The sequence below is a fragment of the Erythrolamprus reginae genome, chromosome 2 (assembly GCF_031021105.1).
Source record: "Erythrolamprus reginae isolate rEryReg1 chromosome 2, rEryReg1.hap1, whole genome shotgun sequence".
NCBI lineage: Eukaryota > Metazoa > Chordata > Lepidosauria > Squamata > Dipsadidae > Erythrolamprus > Erythrolamprus reginae.
Genome location: NC_091951.1, coordinates 80,816,532 through 80,835,617, shown reverse-complemented (window position 1 = coordinate 80,835,617; position 19,086 = coordinate 80,816,532). Strand labels below are relative to the sequence as shown.

The window sequence follows — 19,086 nt, the reverse complement described above, 5'->3', positions numbered from 1 at the left end:
TTGAAAATGCCTTTCACTTTAGTTTCTTGTTTACAATTCATTCTTGAAATGATGCATAAGTGTACATAATTATCAGTCTTGAATTAGGCATTTTGTCCAGGTATTTTACTCTACATATGGAAATAGATCAAATCCCACTAACCATAAAGTAAATAGCAAGAATTTATACAATAAGGATTGGAGTATTGAAGCTTTAGATTGCCTTCTGTCAACTTTATTTATCTTGGTATAATAATTCCCAGGAGGCTTACTCAAGATTTAATTTGAACTTGCACATTTTCATGCAAATGAAAGGAGAACTAGTCATATGGTCTAAAATTCCTTTGAGAATTGAAGTAAAATAAATGTGATTAAGGTAAATGTAACTACAATGATTTACACTTTAAGAAGCCTTTTTAGCTGTTACTCTAGCACATTATTTTAAAAGGATGTATAAAATAGTCTTTGGAGAGAGTGCAAGAATTTCATTACGCAAAAAAAGTTTTCGCACTTTTAGGATTATCTTTGGAACTTGTAATCCTGACTAGAAGAAAGAACTACGTGGGGATCAATTTTTGTACCTAAATTTAGCAGCATAAATTGCATATATTTAAATACAGATATAAACTTACATATTAAATTTCTCATAGATGTATTTGTATTATTATTAATAATAATAATAATAATAATAATAATAATAATAATAATAATAATAATAATAATAATAATAATAATAGCCTTACATACTCACATCCATGACTGTATCCAGTTTACAGTTAACTAAATTAAATACAGTATATAAAAATAAAACACAAAGGAGCCAGAAACCATCCAAACAACTATTAACACAGCCAAGCCTCCAGGGAAGATATGAAGATGGTTCTGTGAAAGTAGAGTCCACAAATGTGAGAAAGATCAATTTATTTATTTTATTTATTTATTTATTGGATTTGTATGCCGCCCCTCTCCTTGGAAGCTCCCTGGATAAGAAGAGGCCTGGAGATTGTCCATCTGTGCTCTAGATCAGTGTTTCCCAACCTTGGCAACTTGAAGATATCTGGACTTCAACTCCCAGAATTCTCCAGCCAGCGAATGCTGGCTGGGGAATTCTGGGAGTTGAAGTCCAGATATCTCCAAGTTGCCAAGGTTGGGAAACACTGCTCTAGATAACTCATGAGGAGGCCACAGGATAGTAGTTTTCCATTAATTTGAACACTGGGTGACAATAGAATTGGCCACCTTGTTTTACAACCATAGGAAAATTTTTGAAAGGAAATGTAAGTTTGCAAACCTCACTTTCTCATCATTTTCTGAAATCACTTGTTAATCGCTTCTGCTACTATCAGAGACTTTCAAAACAATGTCTGAAGTTTGAAAATTGCTTTTTTATATATTTCTTTTTTCTTTCTTTATTATTAGTGCTAATGCTGCTTTATAAGGTCAAGGGTTGGAGAAAGGAATCAGAACACCTGCCAGGAGACTATCTGTAATTATCTAGGGCCTGAAACAACTAAAGTACAGTAAATACCATACAGCTACATGTTTTTCCAGGAAAACTCTCCAGATTCTATAAATATCTAGTGAAAATTTGTGTTCCTGCCTACAAAACAATAAATAGCCACAAAGTTATCAATTATGACCCCAAGATTTCAAGCCAGGAAAAGACCACTGTAATACTATTAAGATATTCAGTCAAAGTTCACTGTGCATTGTCACCATCAAGAATGATATAGAAATCTAAGTATCCTCAAAATAATAGACACTGAAAACTACAATCATGAATCAAGAAGAGTAAGAGAAATAAGAAAAATAGGATCCAGACGATATCTATAATAATATGCAATTCTCAGGGCTGTAATGTGTCATATGATACTGCAAAAGACCAAAAGGGCTTGAACCAATCAAACCAATGATCTGGTGTAAATCAGTTGATGCTATCTGGTATGGATCAATTGCTATGTTCCAGTCCAAAAAGCTCATTACCAATATATTTTGGAACTTGGCCGCCAGAACACCATTTTAGTTGATTGACCTATTCAAAATCCTGACAGAGATGGATCAAAAAGGCCACTGGGACAAATACGGAATCTATTTCAAAACTGTGTTCAGGATGTCCTCATTTGGAAAAAGGATAGTTTTTCAGCAATTCATCCTCCTGGCTTTTGAATAGCTCTCTTTTTGGAAGATTTTCAAATGGAAGATGGAAAAGTATTTTCTGATTCCCCTCCCCGTTTCCCTTTTAGCAGTGCATTGTTTTCATTCATCTTTTGGTTTGTTGGAGAGCTCTGTGAAGAAATCCTGCTCTGAGCAGTCAGAAAGTGATTTCTCTACTGGATCATAAGCTATTTGTAAATCAAATAAATCCTTCCATTTATGGGAAGCAAAGTCTAAATGTAAGTCTTTTTTTTTTCTAATTTCTGATTGTATTTCTATTACAGATCAGGAAATTGCTCCAAGTGAGAATAGATTGAATAAACATAGTTCTATCTAAACTTTTTAATATGTATTTTAAATATTTTAAATTTAAAAATAAGTGTTAGGTTTAATATGGGTTTGAATTATAACTTCACAGGCTTTGCGTGTGAAGTTTAAACATAGAAATCCTGAAACACTTTTTCAGTAACTTGTTAAAGTATTCAATTTAGATCATAGGTTATTATATCCTTCCATAGGATATAATACAAAAGTAGGTAAAATATACAATATACAGTATTTCTTTCTATGTATTTATATAAATACATAGATGTACAAACACACAAAGTTAATTAAAATGTTTAAGAAGTTAAAGTCAAAATACACATTCACTGCAGAAATAACAATAGCAGGTATAAAACTACCACAAGAGACAAAACACACTTCTTGGGTTCCAATAGATGGCACTATTTGAATAAGTGGACTTGGAGTGCACCCTTTCTTCTGTCTATGGAGATTTTCCTCAATCCAGGTTATGATTGTCCCAAGAGCCAAGAGGACTTCCTTTGTTTCTCTTTGAAGATATTTTACTTCTCACCCAAGACGTTTCTTCAATTCTTCAGAGAAACATCTTCAAAAAAAACAAAGTCCACTTGCCACTTGAAAAAGCACTTTTGGGGTACCCACTTTTCTGGCTTGAACTTGCTCTGGATGATAGACAGTACCTCAAAGAAACAGGGGTTTATAGACAATAAACAGCCCTTGAATCACACATACTGGCAATGCAGTTCATCAAATAAATAGTGGTTATAATTGATTGTAATAATCATTAATCCCTATACTGCTCCATATGGAATTAGAGGAAGTTTCCAAATGATTCTGAAATGATTCAGAACTGCAGAAAAAACAATTGCTGCCAACTTGCCTTCCAGTGAGACCTGTATATTGCACAAATCAAAAAGAGAGCCATGAAAATATTTACTGACCCCTCGCATCCTGCACATAAATTGTTTCAACTCCTCCCCTCAAAACAACGCTATAGAGCACTGCACACCAAGAAAACTAGACACAAGAACATTTTTTTCCAAATGTCATCACTTTTCTTTTATGTACACTGAGAGCTTATGCACCAAAGACAAATTCCTTGTGTGTCCAATTGCACTTGGACAATAAAGAATTCTATTCTATTCTATTTTCAAGAGAAACTTCATGTAGAGTGCATTGCAATACACACGTTATGATGTGATAAGGACAAAAGTGCATAGTTAAATAAATGGGTTTCCCTTTCAGAAAGGGGCACATCTGGCAGACCAAATGAATTACTGCAAAAGTCTTCTTGTCAACATCTGCCACTGTTCATTGAGCAAAACTGTACATTCAGAAAGATTCACATATTGCATCCAAGACTACAGATGGAAGATTTCTGGATCTAAGTCATTCCAGCATCTATAGACACTTGGTCTTGGAAGGATTAAGTTAGAGTTTGTTTTTCCCTATCCAGACCTGCATAACTTCCAGACTTTGGAACAGGACCTCAACAGCTTTACCGTACTTAGTTTGACTGCTGTCAAAGTTTATCGTCCATTCCAAGCTATTATATAATCTCACTCAATGGTTTCATGTACATGGCAAATAAGAGGGGAGATAGTGTGGATCCTGTGGAACCTCTGCCCCAAAGTTTTTTTGGAGTGAGAGGTCATTCAATCATTCATTCAATCATTCAATCATTCAATCATTCAATCATTCAATCATTCAATCATTCAATCATTCAATCATTCAATCATTCAATCATTCAATCATTCAATCATTCAATCATTCAATCATTCAATCATTCAAGCATTCAAGCATTCAAGCATTCAAGCATTCAAGCATTCAAGCATTCAAGCATTCAAGCATTCAAGCATTCAAGCATTCAAGCATTCAAGCATTCAATCATTCAATCATTCAATCATTCAATCATTCATTCAATCATTCATTCAATCATTCAATCATTCAATCATTCAATCATTCACTCAATCACTCAATCACTCAATCACTCAATCACTCAATCACTCAATCACTCAATCACTCAATCACTCAATCACTCAATCACTCAATCACTCAATCACTCAATCACTCAATCACTCAATCACTCAATCATTCAAAATTTATTCGATGCTTATCTCATATCAAAATGACTCTGGGCAACCTGCAACGTTAAAACATTAAATCCTATCAGGTGATTTTAGTTTGGGTCTTTGGTCTGCCATACTTCATGCTATTTTAAAATATATTCTTAGCTGTGGGAATCTGGGAGGTCACTGCATGAGGGATGTCTGCTTATAGCCATAACAAACTCCTTCAAAATGGTCAAGGTCATCCTTTGTCTTTGCACTTCTGCACCTGCATGGAAGGAGATGGGAGTTGCTGCCAAAATGGCAGATGAAGATTGGTCAACCTGATAGACATGGGGGTGTGGGGATAAGGGATTGAACTTCAACTGGATGAAGAAACCCCTGGGACTTCAGATTCAGATTTCTCCCAGATGTGCCAACATGGCTTTACTAATAAATTGGAACTTTGAGGAATCCTTTGCCTTAGACTCTTAGTTTTTGATGCTATTTGGAACCCTGACAATGACACCCAATTAAATGACCTCTCTTCTCCCCCTCTCCTCTTCTCTCTGCTTTCATCAACTCCAATTGGAGGAAATGGCCTCCAATTAAGAGAACTCTAGAGAAGTAGATTCAAATGCCAACACCGACAGCCAGTCCATGGCATACATTGGTTAACAATGTCACAAATCACTGATCATGAAGAAGAGCAAAAGTGGGCTTAAATGTCATGTGACTGGGTGGGAGTGGCTTACTGACCAAGATAATAATAGTAATAATAATAATAATAATAATAATAATAATAATAATAATAATATTTATTGGATTTGTATGCCGTCCCTCTCCGCAGACTCGGGGCGGCTCACAACAATAATTAAAAAAAAGTTACAGTGGAACAAATCTAATATTAAAAGAGAAAAAACATATAAAATCCCATCATTTAAAACCAAACAACACATACATACCAAACATAAAATATAAAAGCCTGGGGGAGATGTCTCAGTTCCCCCATGCCTGGCAATATAGGTGGGTCTTGAGTAATTTACGAATGACAAGGAGGGTGGGGACAGTTCTAATCTCTGGGGGGAGTTGATTCCAGAGGGCCGGGGCTGCCACAGAGAAGGCACTTCCCCTGGGGCCTGCCAAATGACATTGTTTAGTCAACAGGACCCGGAGAAGGCCAACTCTGTGGGACCTTATCGGTCACTGGGATTCGTGCGGTAGCAGGCAGTTCCAGAGGTACTCTGGTACAATGCCATCTAGGGCTTTATAGGTCATAACCAACACTTTGAATTGTGACCGGAAACTGATCAGCAGCCAGTGCAGGCCACGGAGTGTTGTAGAAATGTGAGCGAATCTGGGAAGCCCCACGATGGCTCTCGCGGCCACATTCTGCAAGATCTGAAGTTTCCGAACACTTTTCAGAGGTAGCCCCATGTAGAGAGCGTTGCAGTAATCGAACCTCGAGGTGATGAGGGCATGAGCGACTGTGAGCAATGACTCCCTGTCCAAATAGGGCCGCAACTGGTGCACCAGGCGAACCTGGGCAAACGATTTCAAATAGGTGCTTGGACTCTTTTTCAGTTGTTTAAGTCACATTTTTTGAATCGCCACAAAAAGGACAAATGATAGACAGAATTATTTGTTGAGGAGCACAGTAACATTTTAAGGTTTTGTACTGAACCCACAAAGTTCAGTATAACAGATTAGTCAAGTAGCTCAATTTTCTTTAATTGCTATAAAAGTTCAGTTCTAGATAATGATTCAAATGATTAAAGCATTTATGGGTAAAAACATACTGTTTAATTATTTCCTATTTTAAAAGTAATTAAGGATCATACTAAGGTACTAGAGAAGGAAGGACAATTTTAAAAACTATTAAATATTCAATAGTGCATAAACTTGTAATTGTTTTATAATAATAATAATAATAATAATAATAATAATAATAATAATAATTTATTAGATTTGCATGCCACCCCTCTCCAAAGACTTGGGGCGGCTCACAACATAACAGCAATACAATATAAATACAAATCTAATGTTAAATTTTTTTAAAAACTAATTTAAAATACATTGTTATACAAACTTATCTGCTACACAATCATACACACTCAGTCCGACTGAACATAAACATAATAAAGGTCAGTGAAAAAAGGAGGGGGGTAGATTAATCCCCCCATGCCTGGCAGCAAAGGTAAGTCTTCAACATTTTACGGAAGGTGAGGAGGGTAGGGGCAGTTCGAATCTCCAGGGGGAGTTGATTCCAGAAGGCTGAGGCCGCCACAGAGAAGGCTCTTCCCCTGAGTCCCGCCAGATGTTTTATATGTTGTAAGCTGCCCTGAGTCCTCAGAGAGGGGGGCATATAAATCCAATTAAAAAATAAACTTACTACCCCACTGTGTCCCCCCCCCCCCCAGTCGGGGTAGCAGCCCGTTACTAGTGCACACATGCTCACATTTTCGGTTCTGGGTGAACTGGTTTTATTTATTTGTTTGTTTGTTTGTCAAACATGTATAAGATAGTAGTAGTTTGTATAAACATAACATAATTAAAAAATACCAATAAAACGATTATACCACTACACTTTTCTTTTTTTAAAAAATACTGTAAAATAAATCCACTGGTGCACCATTTCATCATTTTTCAAGTCATTTGAGGAAAAGGGTTTCACCCTGGGTTTTCAAATGGTCAGTTTCAAAACAAGATCAAAGCAGGTTGATTCAAAGAAGATATAACACAGGAATATTCTGACAGAAAACACATTATTCTATGTATCTTCTTATAGAACAGTTATCATTTTCTTTCTTTCAAAAAAAGTATAAGAAGCATTTCAAGGCGCTAAGAGAAAGATCTGTCAGATACTTTATGGAGATGTCCTGAGGTAATCCTGAGGATGGTGCTGTGCACTGTAGAATTGACTTTCACAAACATTTTCAGTCTCATTTACACACCAAATGAAATACACTCTCTCCTATTTGTAAATATATTGTCTGTTTTCCCTCTGTCCACTTTAACTAAACAGGTCTAAACAGGACAAACTTGGGGATTTTATGAAATCTTTTGTTTATAAATTCAGGAAAACAAGTACTGTATGTTTCCTTCCCTCTCCATGCTGAACCTTATAAGAAATCTGTAAGGTAGGTGAAGCTGAAAAACAGCAATAGTTCAAGTCACATAATTAACTCCTGATGAAATAAGGATTTGAAACCAAACTGTATGCATTAACACAGGAAATCCCTGATGGTTTTGTATGTTTTCTGGGCTGAATTTATCAAAATATAAATCACTAGAAAGCACATTATACAATTAAACTTTTCTAAGGTTTAATAAAGAGGAATACCACTTATCTTTAGTAGAAGCATGTTAAAGATGTTGCTAATATGTGGTTGTTATACAATTAGTGCTTTCCCCTTAGATTAGATTTTTTTCACTGTGACCCACACCATTTTGCTAAATAATATTTTACTTTGTGATACGTTGTTTTAAACATTAAGAAAAGTTCCAGTGAACATGTGGCAAAACATGTAATGGGAAAATGTATATTTCTACACTAATCTGCAGCATAGTTACAGCTTTAATCCTCAAGCCTGAGTAAGGATAATTAAAAGTTTAACTGGAGATTTAATCAGCTTAAGAGGGGAGTATTTCACTTTAAAAAAAAAAAAATCGCTGAAACTTTATGCTTGCTCAAGTATTCACCAAACCTTTGAGGATACTGTTCATCTGTGAACTGTAATTTTCTGGTTTTTCATAAAGCTTCTTTCACAAGAAAAAATGCTAACAAAACAAATCCAATATAATGACATGAGGAAGCAGTATGCTTCATTTTCCACAGGTCTAATTGGCTTTGACTGTACAGCAGTCATTTAGTGCATTCAAATCAATGCTACACATTTTAACCCTGCCCCAAGATATGAGAGGACAAACCTGCAACATATCTGAAATTCAACGGAAGCATTTTCCAAGACTCTTGAGAATGAAGTCCTATGTTGGAGTTAACCTGAGCAAAAGTGTTTAGGACTGGAGTGGGTTTCATTTATTTTTGCTACAGGTTAAGGAATGGAAGTGTAAGGACACAGGCGCATGCTTTGCGCACTCACAGTGCTTATGCACATGTGCAGAGCATATTTTATGACTTCCAGGTGAGTGGGTGGAGACTCCGGCCACTGCCATTACCAGTTCACTGAACCAGTGAGAACCAGTAGCCAACCCACCACTGGTTTAGGCTCTTGAAGAAGTCCCACCATACTGCTTGGAAACGGAGGTATAAGCATCTAGACTCACAAGCAGATCTTCTCTATTATGCCAAAAGATAAACCAACAGCAGAAAGACTAAACTGAAATAGCATTAAGGACACAGCAGGAACAGCATGAAGGTTTTTCACATTTACAGAAAGTAAATAACAATAATTCTAATTAAAAGGATGATGAATATAAATAAAGTGTTTAACCCTTTAGTGCAGAAATTTTTCAATCAGTTCAATGAGAGCCAACCTCCTGTTTTTCCAACAAAAGCCATTCACTGAAAGTTCCTCCTCAACCAGGAAGTGAGAATAGAAAAAGCAAGATGCACCTGCAGTACCAACTACCATGTCTCCCCCAAAATAAGACCCTGTCTTATATTTTTTTGAACCCTGAAATAAGCACTTGGCCTTATTGCCATGCACTCAAAGCCCGACTGGGGTTATTATCAGGGGGTGTCTTATTTTGGGGAAAAACAAGGTAAGTAATTATAAAAGTACTCGGTGGAAGTTATGTTATACTCGGTGGAAGTTATGTTTACTGAGAGTAAAATATGAGTTAAGATCCACTTTCCCTTTGATGGACTCAAAAACCTATTTTCCAAATGTATTCTATACAGTGAGTCACTGTAGGATGGTGCTGTAAAAAAGTATCTGTCCTTGTTGTATGTCCTGGTTCCTTTCCTACAAATTTTGCAGATGTTTTGTGCAGGTGAGCTGGAAAATTGTTTATTATTATTATATATGTGAGATCTTTAGATTCTCTCAACTTCTTAACTAAGATAATGCCAAAATGTTGAAATTTGCACTTGCTTCCTCCCAGAAAATTACATTCAGTCCAACAAATTTAATGATACACATTTTTGAGGTTTTCAGGTGGAATGGTTTGTTTAGAAAAACATTATCAGAAAAGGAAAAATAAATCCCTGTGTTCATGTTGTCAATATATTAACTGTGTTATTGTGTTAAATTAATCATGAGATCATATAGTAAGTTGACATTTTCTATCTTGGAGGAATGGTATTTATCATACATTGACTGATTATTTGATTTTAGTTTTAATGGGATGTGACTGGATTATCTTTTATCTTTTGAATTTTTGTAGTATCAAACTAAACAAAATGATTATAGATTTATTGATTTAACGGTTATCAAATAAACAGGCAGCACATTCTAAAAAGTTGAACATTATATTCTTCCAAAGAAAGCAAAATCATTTGCATTACTGCTGTTTACTTCAATACCTACAGCATTTTTCACTTTGGCTATCCTAGGAACTGCCTAGTAAATTTATCTAATTCTCAAGGCTGCTATGTGGGTCTTTCTCCAGAGGCAACTAAAGCGAACTCAGCTAGTGATATAGAGACCATCTGTCAGCATCTGCTCATTAGCAAAATGCTTTATTGTCTGGAGAAATAGAAGAGGATATAAAACATTGTGTATTAAATACCTTCTTTTGGATGTAACTTGCCACTGTGAATTCTAGGCACATATTTTATTATTACTTTTCACTACAGAAAAACTACTAAAACAAATTCCTATACGCACATTCTCTGTAATGTTTTGAACGTTATTTTATAATTTCAGTAATATTTGTTGGAATATTAATGTGGTGGTGCAGTGGTTAGAATGCAGTACTGCAGGATACTTCTGCTGACTGCCAACTGCAAGGAGTTTGGCAGTTCAAGTCCTACCAGCTCAAGTTTGACTCGGCCTTCCATCCTTCCGAGGTCAGTAAAATGAGGACCCAGATTGTTGGGGGCAATATGCTGATTTTGTAAGCTGCTTAGAGAGAACTGTTAAGCACTCTGAAGTGGAATATAAGTCTAAGTGTTATTGCTACAGTATGACTCCAGTGTGTAAAAACTATGTTAAGTCAAAACGAGCTTATTAGAATGGGACACTGATCCATATACTCTTGTACTATCTGTCCTTGTCTGGTGATAGGCAAGGCTGATGCTGTTGCCCTCCTGTTCTTCTAGATTACAATTCATTTGAACACTAGCCATTCTGCCATCCAAATCTAGCACCAGGTGTCTTTGCCTAATCAAATCCAATCAAATAGTGTACAATATTATTAACACAATTATACAAAAAATAGATCAAAATCAAAATCTTTATTCCTACCTTAACTCTTTAATCAAAGAAGCCAGAATTTAAACCAGAGACTTTTTAAATTCAAAATTCTCTGCTCTACACTATTTATAATCCATCATTCCAAACAAAAGTAACTTTGAAAATAAATGGTTCTACTGAATAAGGTTGATGCGCATGAATTGTATTTTATTAACAGAGTCTGGATGCCTAAAGTAATTCTATAAGCTTTGCAAAAGCCCATCCAACAATAGATGTTGCGAAGACAATTCACAGGTGAGTTACTTCTCTTAAAGCATACTTAGACTATTGATATTTTCCTCCTTGTTACTCAACATTCTTGGAATATTACATGCCAGTGGATTAGTTCTATTCCTTGTAGGGGGTTGGACTCGATGTTCTAACGGTCCCTTTCAACTCTATTAATAAATAAAATAAATAAATAAATATAGGTAACAATTCAATGTATTATCTATTGAGATTCTCAATCATCCAGTCATGGTTGTCCCAAATATACTTTTCCAAAAAGCAACTAGACTTTCTTAGCTTTTTTCTTGAAAACATTCTGCTGTTCATCCAAGAAATATCAGTTACCTTTTGGAAAAACATTTTTGGAATATCTAACATGTTCATTAGTTCAAATGTGGCCAACATAAGCTATTATTTTCAGTTACTTGCTGTGGTTATTTTCAATAACTTTCCTTCCTTCCTTCCTTCCTCCCTCCCCCCTCCTTTTTAAACAGAAGATTTAGGGGGATAAAATTACTCTGACTAAAAAAGTGACATACACAAAAAAATATTTCTTCAACAAATTATTCCTTTGCGACATATATTATTTGGAGCACTGAGAAAAGGCCAAGTCTTCCTTGGACTGTATCACCTGCAGGAGAACTGATCCCTCTGCAGTCATTTTTTCCTGAATAGCAGCAAGGGAAGCCTGTTACATATATTGGTACATATAATGTATTACAGGCAGTCCTCAATTTATAAGCAGTCACTTAGTGAACTTTACAATGGACCTTCTAAAAGGTACTTATGATCTAATTCCAAAGTTCCAACACTTTTGCCATAGTCATGTGATTGTATTCTGGATGCTCAGCAACTAACACCCTGCAGTCCATAGAAAACAATGGATTTGCTTAAGAATACCACCTTCGCTTAATGACTACTATGTTTGCTTTAGGACATTGTGTTTGCTTAAAATTCCGAGTTCCGAATTCCGAGTTTGGAATTCCGAGTTTGGAATTCCGAGTTTGGAATTCCAAGTTCCAAATTCCGAGTGCAGAATTCCAAATTCCGAGTTCCGAATTCCAATTTAACCACCACATAAAAAGTTTGTAAATTATATGCAAGCTAGCTAGTGAAAGAGTAAAACTTTACACTGAATTGACTAAGCTCCACTTCTTTATAAGACACACATAAATGCAGGATTTCAGAATAATTAAATTTGATGTTGATTATAATTTATATAAAGTTGATTGCTCAGATTTATAACTTGATAAGATATTAGACAAGCCATACATTAAACTTAAGAACAAAAAAGAAATTTAAACTTTTTACATTAGGCTGCAGAGATTTATTTTTAATCTGATGATGTCAAACTGAGACGTGGCTTCTATAGCAAATAATGGCAAACTTTTTTTGCCATTATAGTGTAGTGTAAACTTGTGATGATTACTTCTGGATTGGAAAAATGTGGTTAACCACAAACAAAAACAAAAAATAAATTCTATTTTTAATGTATGTTGAACATAATTATCTTCAAAACTCCTACAGGTGAGAACATAAATAGCAAAAAAGAGAAAGGCAATCATAGGATAACTTCTTGGCATTTTTGTTTTACTTTTCCTAAGATCTATAATTCTTGGAACATATAATCAGATTTTTTTTAAAAGACATGTGGAAAATCTCTGGTAAAAACCAAAACTATATCAGTAAGAAAGTTAGGCTACTTAATAAAATTAATTTATTATTTTTAATGGTAAAAGCTTTAAAATGCATAACATTAAGATTTTTACAAGTTCTATATATGCTTGATTCTCATATAAAATCTCCCAGATATAAAGCATTAGAAAGCAACCTTCTCTAGAATTTTCTTTGTGCTAAACATCACTAAAGTGTATTTCAAAAACGCTGCAGCAAGGGAGTGGACTCAGAACCATTTTCAATGTCTTCCTCTAGATTCAAGGACAACTGAATTTTATGTAATTGAGATATTGCTTCTGGAGCTGTCCATGGTCCAAGAGATCATGTTTCTAGCTCTGATCCTGTAAGTAGCTCCTTGCTTGCAACAATCTATTTCATCGTCACTCTTCTGAACACTGCCCATGTCAAATTATCTTGTCGCCTAAGAGGATTTGGCTCAAAAGTTCAATATTCTAAGTAGTTGTAACACGAACTGGAAGAGATTAAAACCCCAAAATGTATGTTTTATATGAACATCTTCATAGATATCCATGTGTAAGTGGAGTTTTTCCATTGTTTATTATTTATTTATTTATTTATTTATTACTTCCAGAGGAAAATCCAAGAAAAAACTCAGCTCCAGAACTCAGCAGTGCAATGGATTCCTTGACCATGCAATCCTATCTCCTCAACTGATCTGAGTTCAGTGGAGCTTTCTCCAGAGAAATGAAGATAAATAGCTTACCTGGAATAAGTCCCATAAAAGGAAACACGATTTATGAAAGTAAAATTTTATTTTATACTTGAAGAAAATAATATGAAGTGAGCATTAAATGAGATTTGTTTAATGGAGTCAGTTTAATTCTCCAGAACGGCATTAACCTCCAACAAGTGCTATTTTCAATCAAATGGTATAAAACCTCAAATCTGGCACTTGCCTTCAGTCATATCAATCAAATTCTGCATCTTTAGGCCATTTGTTAATTCTCCTCGTCCACTAAAATCAGTGAAAGATGTCTTTCCCACTATAGTAATACTACATTGGCAGGGATTTTATGCATATGGAATATATTCACAATTTAATGGAATCTTTACTGACCAAGAAAAGAAAATGCTTCAATAGTCATCTATGGTAAAAATCAAATTCTCATTCGGCTATGATATTCACATATATGTAAGTTATCATGTTTAGCTATCTTTAAATGAGCTAAGTTCAACTTCTGATTGTCTGTGCTTTGTAATTATGCTAATATTTTTAAATCTGTTGAAATAAATCATGAATGGCACAAGTTTGCTTTTCTAACGCAAACTTAATCAGAGCTTTAAGACAGACTGACAAAGGAAATGAATACATTAAAGCTAATTTATATATACAGTTCTTTATTATGAAGAAAAGATAAAAAGATATGCTAAACATGAAACCACATGGACAAGGCTAACAAAAAAAAGCATCTATGCGTAAGAAATAGAAATCTCACTGAAGTGTGTGGAATTACTAATATACAATACCAGTGCTTCTCAACCTTGACAAATTGAAGATGAGTAGACTTCAACTCCTCTTAAATTCTCTGAGTGGAAATCCACCCATTTGAAAGATGTCAAAGATGAGAAACATTGCACTATATGTTTTACTGAAAGTCACGGATTTTTGAGGTTTGTGTTAGTAATTATTCCTGTCTTAGAAAAATTTATCCATACAGGTTCATGATGGTGAACCTATGGCATAGGTGCCACAGTTGACACCCAGAGCCATATCTGAGGGCATGCAAGGCAATGCCCTATGTCCAGTGCACATGTGCAGGGTGGCCAGTTGATGTTTGGTCTTCTGGAGGCAATTTTGCTCCCCCCCCCAACCGAGGAGGCTGTTTTCACCCTCCCTAGGCTTCAGGAAAGCCTCCAGAACCTGTGGATGGCAAAATAACAGACCCAATGGGTTTATCAGAAGTTCGGAAATGATCTTCCGGAAGGGCTGATGAACTGTTCTTTATTATTTATTTATTGCATTTGTATGCTGCCCCTCTCCGCAGACTCAGGGCAGCTAACAACAATGGTAAAACAACATGTAACAATCCAATTTAATAAAACAACTAAAAACCCTTATTATAAAAAACCAAACATACACACAAACATACCATGCATAACTTGTAATGGCCTAGGGGAAGGAATATCTTAACTCCCCCATGCCTGGCGACAAAGGTGGGTCTTGAGTAATTTGGGAAAGACAAGGAGGGTGGGGGCCGTTCTAATCTCTGGGGGGAGTTGATTCCAGAGGGCTGGGGCCACCACAGAGAAGGCTCTTCCCCTGGGGCCCGCCAAATTACATTGTTTGGTCAACGGGACCCGGAGAAGGCCAACTCTGTGGGACCTTATCGGCCGCTGGGATTCGTGCGGTAGAAGGCGGTTCCGGATATATTGTAGCCCAATGCCATGTAGGGCTTTAAAGGTCATTACCAACACTTTGAATTGTGACCGGAAACTGATCGGCAGCCAGTGCAGGCCGCGGAATGTTGTAGAAACGTGGGCGAATCTAGGAAGCCCCACGATGGCTCTCGTGTCCGCATTCTGCACGATCTGAAGCTTCCGAACACTTTTCAAAGGTAGCCCCATGTAGAGAGCATTGCAGTAATCAAACCTCGAGGTGATGAGGGCATGAGTGACTGTGAGCAGTGACTCCCTGTTCAAATAAGGCCGCAACTGGTGCACCAGGCGAACCTGGGCAAATGCCCCCCTCGCCACAGCCGAAAGATGATGTTCCAATGTCCGCTGTGGATCGAGGAGGACACCCAAGTTGCGGACCCTCTCTGAGGGGTCAATAGTTCCCCCCCACGGTAATGGACAGACAGATGGAATTGTCCTTGGGAGGCAAGACCCACAGCCACTCCGTCTTGTCTGGGTTGAGTTTGAGTTTGTTGACACCCATCCAGGCCCCAACATCCTCCAGGCACCGACACATCACTTCCACTGCTTCATTGACTGGACATGGGATGGAGATGTATACCTGGGTCTTTGCTCTCCTTAGGCTTCAGGAAAGCTGCCCAGGCATCAGGAAAGCCTCCTGAAGCCTGGGGAGAGTGAAAAATGGCCCAGCGGGCTTGCTGGAAGTTCATTTATTAACTTCTAGCAGGCCCTTTGGGTCTGTTGTTCACCATCCACAGGCTCTAGAGGCTTTCCTGAAGCCTAGGGAGGGAGAAAAATGGCCAAAGTCCAGAAGCTTTAATGAGGCCTACACACATACATGGGGGGGATCAGTGCAGGGGGGTTGTGTACACATGTGGGGGGGAGGGCATTGCATTATGGATATGGGCATGCACGTATTCACTATCTCGCTATCTCATGGACAAGCACCCTTTTGACACCTGAGCAAAAAAAGGTTCATCATCACTGATATAGGTAGTCCCAAACATATTACCATTTGTTCAGTGACCATTCAAAATGATAATGATGTTGAAAGATAGGACTTGTACCAAAAGTCATGGCTGCTACAGAATTTCAGAATTTCGGCTGTCATATGAACAAAATGTAGATGCTTGGCACACACCATTTGAATCAACCAGTTGCTTCTTTATCCCCAAAATAATATAACCCTTGGGCCAAAATGTGATCATGATGTGATCCAGCAGAATGGGAAATGGAGCATGCCTCAAAGGAGGAACAGGGGAGGCCATGTATGATTTACAGCAGAGGTGGGTTCCTGCAGGTTCAGACAAGTTCTACAGAACTAGTAGTAACTTGGCAGCCCTGGGTCACTAGAACTGGCAGTGACCCAGGCCTGCCACACCCCTGAACCAGTTCTCTCCCCATCTTGTTTTTTGCTTCTGTGCATGCACAAAAGTTGGGTTTTTAGCACTGTGCATGTACGCAGGCACCCGTGTGGCACCTCAAGAAGCGAGCCAGCAGTGAAGAAAAGAAGAACCCATCCCTGATTTGTGGAGATGCTCAGTACAGGTTTGGGCTTGCAAAATGCTGATCTTAACATTCCCCAAACTGTAATGTTTATTGAGGTTATCTAAAGTCCACCTTCTTAGATCTTCACATAAGCTAACTTTCTCACAACTTCCCCACCCCGCAATCTGTAGGGATTGTGGTCATTAAGTGATCACATGTGTGGCCCATTTAACAACCAGCACACCTTATGAGCATAATTCTGGGCTCAATTGTAGTTAAAAGTCAAGGAAGCAGTAATCAGAAAGCAAATAATCTCAATGGTACACAGATCCATGATATTGTTTGCTGATCTGTCATTTTTAAAAAAATTGTTTCTCTTTTGTTTTGTTTCATATGTGTGGCTCAGAGGTCATTTTAACTACTAGAAAAGAAATAACCATATTATCTCCAGGGATCTTTTGATTTGAAAATGAAAGCATACCAAAATATACTTTAGTTTGTCAAGTTGATTACATTTCATTCTGACCACTAGAAAAGAAGAAAATATACCATCTCCAAGGATTTTATGAAAGAAAAAAAATGGAAATATTTAAACATATAACTTTAGTTTTTAGACAATGAATTGGAGAGAATTCTAAGGATATTTTATTGGCATAAAATATTGGCTGTTACATTTCTTCATATGTTATTTCATTAATGTATTACCCTGGAGAGAGAGAGGGAAGCATTAAAATGGAACTTGACAAAAATGGCAATCGCTGTCCATTTGGATGCAATATGATGTTGAATTTTCAAAAAGAAAAAAGAAAATTTGCTGAAGACGGAAAAGGTGTATGGGATTTAAATAAAGAAAACTGCAACTCAGCCAAACATACTGAGTACTTCTGTGTGGTCTGTAAGATCAAATTCAAAGTTCAACATCATAATACATTAATATTGCACGGAATATCATAAACGTTACAGTAAATGTATCAGAAGGAGACTGATATAAAAAAGACCCGATGGTTTACTACTTCAATTAAAAAGCAGACTTACTAAAGTAGACCCATAGAAACCATCAGCTATGGCAAAAGACCAATTCCATCAGATTTCAGCTATTCCTCAACTGAGTTACCAGGAATCAACTAGAAAAACAGGAAAGATGAGTAGCTCAGCCAACAGGGATAAGATTCTCATCTGCTCTGAGATTTCCACTTGTATCACAATGCAGACTAGCATTGGTTGCCTACCAATGTTAAAACTCGTTGAAGTACATAATCATACTTTAATTGTAGCAGCGTACTCAATGATAAATGATTAGATTTGCAGGTAGGCAAAAGAAATATCTCGTTCTGCATATGATTACCTTAAGTATAACTCAGCAATAATAGGGACAGAAAGTGTCATAGTCACAGCATCTGCACAATGCTGATCATCAGTGCTGTTCTTATTTATATATATATGGGTATGGCTAGCTGATAAGGCCAAAATAAGGCCGAAATAGATCTATCCTAGTCTCCCTTAATTTTCAAATTCAGCAAAAAGACATGTGACACATACAGATAGAATTGTCGGCTATCAATTAAAAAATAATAATTAACTGCCTTGGAAATGGCCCTGGGTTGGGCCGAGAGGCAAATAAGGAGCTGTGATGTTCCTTCAATACACCAGGGTGATTCGACACAAAAATATGTAACCCTTCCCTGGTGCAGAGCTGAAGGGATTGGATACTGTAGCCTAGAGGATAATTCTCTGCCTTACAAGGCAAAGGTTGCAGGTTCAAGTCCCAGTGGGTATGGCTAGCTGATGAGGCCAAAATAAGGCCGAAATAGATCTATCCTAGTCTCCCTTAATTTTCAAATTCAGCAAAAAGACATGTGACATATATATATATATATATATGTATGTATGTATGTATGTATGTATGTAGATTGTTCTGAGTTTGGGTTTTGCCCCGTGTAATATTTTGAGTGTCTATGCGACGTTTCGGTGAAATCACATTCACCATCATCAGGCGGAAGTTTTAAGCTTCGTGTTGCTGTAAATATTCATATTTACAGCAACACGAAGCTTAAAACTTCAGCCTGATGATGGTGAATGTGATTTCACCGAAACGTCGCATAGACACTCAAAATATTACACTGGGCAAAACCCAAACTCAGAACAATCTACATACATATACCCGTGAAAATCTACGATATATATATATATATATATATATATATATATATATATATATATATATATATATCTGGTGAGTCTTGTGCTGATGTTGAAGGCATGCTGTAATCAGTTTGCAATTATAATCAATCTAATACCAACACATCCAGTTGGGAAAGATGCACATGACCTAATTCAACCAATGAATACGGACAAATTAGCCAGAAGTTTGCAACCCACCACCTGTTCTCTGGATCTTTTCCAATTATGGCTGATAAAAGCCTCCAGGCCAAAAGTGAAGAACTAGTAACTTGGAACAAATCAATTATATAGAT

General features: G+C 36.8%; 1 protein-coding gene across 1 annotated transcript in view; it reads right to left on the bottom strand.

Moving 5' to 3' along the window:
* Nucleotides 1-19,086, bottom strand: part of ERC2 (ELKS/RAB6-interacting/CAST family member 2) — a 384,099-nt gene that overhangs the window by 35,628 nt on the left and 329,385 nt on the right. The window lies entirely within an intron of this gene.